Raw genomic sequence first — 6,480 nt, forward strand, 5'->3', positions numbered from 1 at the left:
AAATAAGACAATTGTCAATGAAATATTTGCATATAATGTGGCATTAGATATCATGCATGAAAGTAAGGATCTTGAGCCAAGATCAGTTGAAGAATGTCGACAAAAAAATGATTGGCCAAAATGGGAAGCAGCCATGAAGGCTGAATTAGACTCACTTACAAAACGTGAAGTCTTTGGACCTGTAGTCCGTACACCTGCAGATATAAAACCTGTTGGATACAAATGGGTATTTGTGAGAAAACGAAATGAGAAAAATGAAGTTGTGCGCTATAAAGCCCGACTTGTGGCACAAGGTTTTTTACAAAGGCCCGGTATAGATTATGAAGAAACGTATTCCCCTGTAGTGGATGCGATAACATTGCGTTATTTGGTCAGTTTATCTGCATATCATGAACTGCATATGCATTTAATGGATGTGGTAACAGCCTATTTATACGGCTCATTAGATCGGGATATCTACATGAAAGTCCCTGAAGGACTAAAGATATCTAAACCATCCAAGGAATATTCGCAAGGGTTATACTCAGTCAAATTGCAAAGATCTTTATATGGTCTAAAGCAATTTGGACGAATGTGGTATAACCGTCTTACTGAGTATCTGGCCAAAAACGGTTTCAAGAATGATGACATCTGCCCATGTGTTTTCATAAAGAAAACTACATCTGGGTTCATTATAATTGCTGTGTACGTTGATGATTTAAATATCATTGGGACTCCTGAAGAGATTCCAACAATTATAAAAACTCTAAAAGAAGAGTTTGAGATGAAAGATCTTGGAAAGACTAAATTTTGTCTCGGCCTGTAGATCAAGCATATAAAAGACGGGATCTTTATTCATCAAACAACATACACAGAAAAGATCTTGAAGAGATTTTATATGGATAAGTCACATCCATTAAGTACCCCAATGATCGTAAGATCTTTGGATGTGAAAAAGGATCAATTCCGTCCTAAAGAAGAAAATGAGGATATCCTTGGTCCTGAAGTACCATATCTTAGTGCCATTGGGACACTAATGTATCTTGCTAATAATACGCGACCCGATATATCATTTGTTGTGAATTTACTAGCAAGATATAGTTCCTATCCAACCAGAAGACATTGGAGTGGAATCAAACAAATCTTTTGATATCTTCATGGGACGGTTGATATGGGATTGCTATATCCCTATGGATCCAAGTCACAACTAGTTGGCTATGCAGATGCTGGATACTTGTCTGATCCACATAAAGGGAGGTCTCAAATAGGATACCTGTTCACATATGGTGGTACAGCTATATCTTGGAGGTCCACGAAACAGACGATTGCTGCAACATCCTCTAATCATGCTGAAATACTGGCGATTCATGAAGCTAGTCGCGAGTGTTTTTGGCTGAGGAGTCTGATTCAATATATTCTATCATCATGTGGACTAATTAATCATAAGATAGCTCCAACTGTCCTGTTTGAAGATAATACAGCAATGCATTGCTCAACTTAAGGGTGGATACATCAAAGGTGATAGAACAAAGTATATTTCTCCCAAATTCTTCTTCACCCATGACCTTCAAAATCAAGGGACAATTGATGTCCAACAGATTCGCTCAAATGACAATTTGGCAGATTTATTCACAAAGTCACTCCCAAAATCCTCCTTTGAAAGATTGGTACATGAGATTGGGATGCGCCGATTTCGAGACATTAAATGATGTCGGCAAGAGGGGGAGACTGTACTCTTTTTTCCTTGGTCAGGTGTTTTTCCCATTGGGTTTTCCTCGACAAGGTTTTTAATGAGGTAGTCCCCATCACAAAGGATTTTTGTACTCTTTTTCCTTCACTAAAGTTTTTCCCATTGTGTTTTCTTTAGTAAGGTTTTAACGAGGCATAATCCTAAATGGTTATTCAAGGGGGAGTGTTACGATAAGTATGAAATGAATGACCATGAGTGGCTCATATTTTCCATGCTGAAATGCTATGTTACCAAAACTCTTGCATTTAATGATACATGGAAAAATAAACCTCATTGCATGTATAAATAGAGGTTAAACCTCAGTAAGAAACACACACAAAAACAACAGCAACACAACCAAATAATAAGAAATCGATTTCCTTTTATGTTGCAATCAAATACCCTTCTCCTTATATTACTATTACAATTCTTTCTCTTCTTTTATTTTATAAGTATTTTAAATTCTATTTTCTATTACTCTTTACATATAATATTAATAGCAATATTAACCATCTTTATTATATTGAGATAGTAACAATAAACAAATGCAATTCTCTCTCTCTTTATTTTTAATACTTCTTTCTATCTTTGTATATATATACACATTACAACATATAATATTATTATATATATATAAATTATTATTGAACTAATTATATTAATAATAGAGTCTTCTATTTATACTTCTCCGGCAACGGATTCCTTGCTCCATATTTTATATGGGAGTATCATTAACCCACTTCAAAATAATTATAAATTGAACCCCGTTTTTTTTTTGAAAAAACCAAAAATTAGAAATTAACCTCTGTATTTATTAAGTTTTACACTCTTCCCTTTTTAATTTTGATCACAAATTCAACGTTGTAAACTATTTGCTCTGATAGGGTTTTGCCCTCTTTCAATAGTGATTGACATGGTCTCTTCCTCTTCCTCTGCCGTCTCTCTCATCCGCTCATCTTCGCCATGTAACCCGCTTCTGCGGCTGCCTCGCAACTTGCTTCCGCTTCTACTGTGCCGCGCAACCCACTTCCCTGCCGTCGCGCAACCCGCTTCCCCGCCGCCGCACAACCCGCTTCCCCAGCTTTCTATCAGGTAACATTTTCACCCTATCTCTTGTATATATATATTTTCTTACTTCTTTCCAAACTCAGATTCTATTTAGTTTATTTTGTTTTATTGCTTTTTCTATGGTAAGTTTTTGGTAAATTTGAATGAAGTTTAATTTCAATTTGTGTTTGATATATGTTAAAGGAAACTTTGTTTCAATTGTTTATCAGTGATTCTATTTTTCTGGTTCATATGTGTTGTTTCTTCTTATTTATTGGTAACAACCTTAATTTGATTGATTCTGTATGTGCATATTAAATTTGATTTCTTACTAGCTAGCTAGCTTGCTATAGTGATATGACATTATTATTATGCACAGCTTCGTATTTAGGGCTTAAAGAGTTTTTACCACCATATTTGGATCCAAATCTCACAAATCAAGAACTCATCACAGGAGTCAACTTTGCCTCTGATGGTTCTGGTTATGACACACTTACACCAACTCTCAGTGTATCTATAACACTACTCTCTTTCTTTATCTACATCTTATTTATCACATGCCTGAAATGGTTATAATTTCTTTTTTTTCCCTCAAATATATGTTTCATGCCTAGCTTTAATTTGTCAATTTGGTTAAAAATATTTTTGTACAAAATTACTTACCTAAATCCTTTTTATGTATAGATATAGATGGATAGAAGTATTAAGTATACATAGATTGGTTAATTTTTCTGAATTTGCATTGGTCTCTCTATTAATTGCAGAATGTAATTTCAATTCGAAAACAGTTGGAACATTTAAAAGAATACAAAAATAGGTTGGAGAGGATTCTTGGTAAACAGAAGATCATATGAAGAACGCTATATTTTTCAGAAGTGCAGGGACAAATGACTTTGTTATTAATTATTTTACATTGCCAATACGAAGAAAGAAAGAGGATAAGTTATTGTTTGGAACGGTGTAGAATTGAAGGAAGTAATTGGTATCCAGAGGAAGAGAAAGAAGAGGACAGAGGGTAAGTTATTGTTTTGCAGCATGAAGCAGCAGCTACCTGGCGTTGATGCTAAATTGCAGAAGATTGCAGATTCTACGAAGTTTGTTATTGTCATCAGATGATTGATGGTTATCTGATATGCAATGTAACAGTCATACGAGGTGAATTCAAGGGGCATTGAAATATTCTGTAAGAGTTGGCTTCCTGAGGCATCCAAGCCAAAAGCAACAGTATTTTTCTGTGATGGATATGGAGACATCTGCACTTTTTTCTTTGAAGGCATGTTCCTGGTATTAGTAACATGTATCTGCAATTAACTAGAGCAGTAATGTTGTGAATTAGCAACTCAAACGTGTCATGGGATTATTTTCAGGCATAGCTAGGAAGATAGCATTAGCTGGATACGGGGTCTTTGCTATGGATTATCCTGGATTTGGCCTTTCACAAGGCCTCCATGGCTATATCCCTAGTTTTGATGGTCTTGTTGATGATGTCATTGAACATTACTCAAAAATCAAAGGTAATTAAATTCTCACCATCTGCTCTGTCTCGAATTTCAGTCTGTTAATTTTGCTGTCATAATAAATCTGTTGAGATGGCATTAGTTTCTTCTCAGAAAGTAGATCAAATATGATATCATTGTCTCCTGGTTGGTGGTTTTTGTACTTTAGATAGAGTAAAGTGATTAGAATGGCATAATGCTTACTTCTGTTCTATTATTATAAATTAGTCTGTATGAAGTAATGCTTAATAGTAGAAAGTTCAAAGATGATATCAAAAGGAATGCGTGTCAACTAATGGTTCATTTCATGCAGCTGTCTTAGGCAATTGCATAACTAGAATTAAAGCATCAAACGTATGATGTGCATTAGGAAACTATGATGTGCAACAACCCCAAGGGTAACATTAACATTGCAGAGTTGAGAAAGGCCGCAGAAACTCACAAGGACAACTTATCAGCACTTATGATAAAATTTGCTTCCTATATATTGATACTTGTATATTCCAGTTATATAAGCAAATTGACATTATTGTCAAACTTTGAGCCTTTTTTATACTAAGTTTGGTTATGATTTGATTGTAGGTAACGTATCCCTCAACCTATGAATGTACCTACGGGCTTAGATTATTCCTGCGAGGCTGCGACCACTTTGAGCCTTTTCTTACTTTTCATGAGATATACTTCAGTTCTATGAATGTACCTACGGGCTAGATTATACTTCAGTTCTATTTTCTTTTAAAGGAAAATGGATGATTGTAGGCTCAATGTCAACAATGATGAATTCTGTCTTAAATATTACAACCAGAGTGCATATAAGCTGTTATCCAAAGACTTTGCGAATCCTTGCAGCATAGACCAATATGCTATGATATGTGCACGACAGTGATGCAATATTAGAATATTTCTAAAAAAGTCTTGCCTCTTCCTCCTCCCTCAAGTGAATAATAATTGTGTTACTTTATTTTATGATTGATGTTGTATTCTGTAGTTTTATATGATTATTTGTATGAAGTATATTGTATTATATAACTTAAGATAGATCAATTATTTGTATGATTATTTTTTATCTCTCTCATTGTGTATCACTTTTACATTATCCTATTAAAAACTTACTTATAATTCTGGATAAAACTAAAAATCATCAGTTTTATTTACCTTATTTTTTTAAATTTTTTTTATGATGAACTCATCTTTTTTAAAGTAAAAAAATAAACTGTATAATATATATTTTACAACTATAAGTACAAAATTATTTGAAATTTAGATAATAATGATCTATTCACTAATTACACTATGTCCCGTAAATGGTTAAAGACCGAAGTAAAATTTTACTCTTAAAATTTTAAATTTATCTTCTTCATTTTTAAATAAAATTTTAAATTTTAATATTTTTAAAACTAATATATTTACATTTTTGCAATCGAGAAACAATCTTTCTTGATAGGCACCGAATCAAAGAGAGAAGCAAAAATTATTGAAAACCAAAAAAGAGAGATGAGCTCGTGTTTAGCTCTTATCACGCAGTAAAATGGCTCTTGCTATACATATTTGGATTAGAAAAAGTTAAAAGAAAAGAAGCAAAAGAAAGAATATAAAAAATGCTTCCATGTTACTTCCACGTTGGATCCTCCTCCCTCCATATAAAAATGGGATATTATAAAGGAAAAATAATTAAATGATAGACAGAAGAGTGCGATTCACGGGAGCATTATCAACCTTTATAAGAAACAAAAGTGTGATTCAAACTAACACTATAAAATAAAACCAATATTTTTTATAGTTTGCTCTTAAACAGAATCCTTGTGCGGTGTCCCTCAATAGAACCAGCACCTTCTGTCCTATGCGGTGCCCCTGCTTGGTTGGAAGACTTGACTGCACTACTATGAACATTGTACCTTTTGTATACCTTATCCCGGTTCTCTGACCATCAAGTCTCTGCTTGACGCAGTCCGAATCTTTCCTTGCCGAAAGTCAATTTAATTCACCACCACATCGATTACATATAGAATATGATGAATTAAAACAGCACTGATAATAATCAGGGAGATGCAAACACCACTCAATACTAGAAACTGATCAGCACTCCATGTCTAGGATCTGTATTATATTTATTTTAGTGTTCTAAAAGTAACAATAGTACTCACCTAAAAAATATTTTTTAGAAATTCCATACAAAAAAAAGTTAGGAAAGAGACGTTGAAAATGTGAGTGTAGATGGTTTCAGAAGGA

General features: G+C 33.8%; 1 long non-coding RNA gene across 4 annotated transcripts; it reads left to right on the forward strand.

The window, feature by feature from the left end:
- Positions 1 to 2,597: 2,597 nt before the first annotated feature.
- On the forward strand, positions 2,598 to 5,315 carry LOC107464958 (uncharacterized). 4 transcript variants are annotated; one of them, XR_008001941.1, is made up of 4 exons: positions 2,598 to 2,800; positions 3,135 to 3,265; positions 3,520 to 4,269; positions 4,565 to 5,315. It is a non-coding gene; the product is annotated as an uncharacterized LOC107464958 (long non-coding RNA). The 4 variants fall into 4 exon arrangements; XR_008001942.1 differs by lacking the exon at positions 3,135 to 3,265 and having other exon boundaries at positions 2,605 to 2,800; positions 3,520 to 4,039; positions 4,123 to 4,269; positions 4,565 to 5,312; XR_008001943.1 differs by lacking the exon at positions 3,135 to 3,265 and having other exon boundaries at positions 2,601 to 2,800; positions 3,544 to 4,269; positions 4,565 to 5,314.
- Positions 5,316 to 6,480: the final 1,165 nt, after the last annotated feature.

Source organism: Arachis duranensis, chromosome 1 (genome assembly GCF_000817695.3).
Source record: "Arachis duranensis cultivar V14167 chromosome 1, aradu.V14167.gnm2.J7QH, whole genome shotgun sequence".
NCBI classification, from domain to species: domain Eukaryota; kingdom Viridiplantae; phylum Streptophyta; class Magnoliopsida; order Fabales; family Fabaceae; genus Arachis; species Arachis duranensis.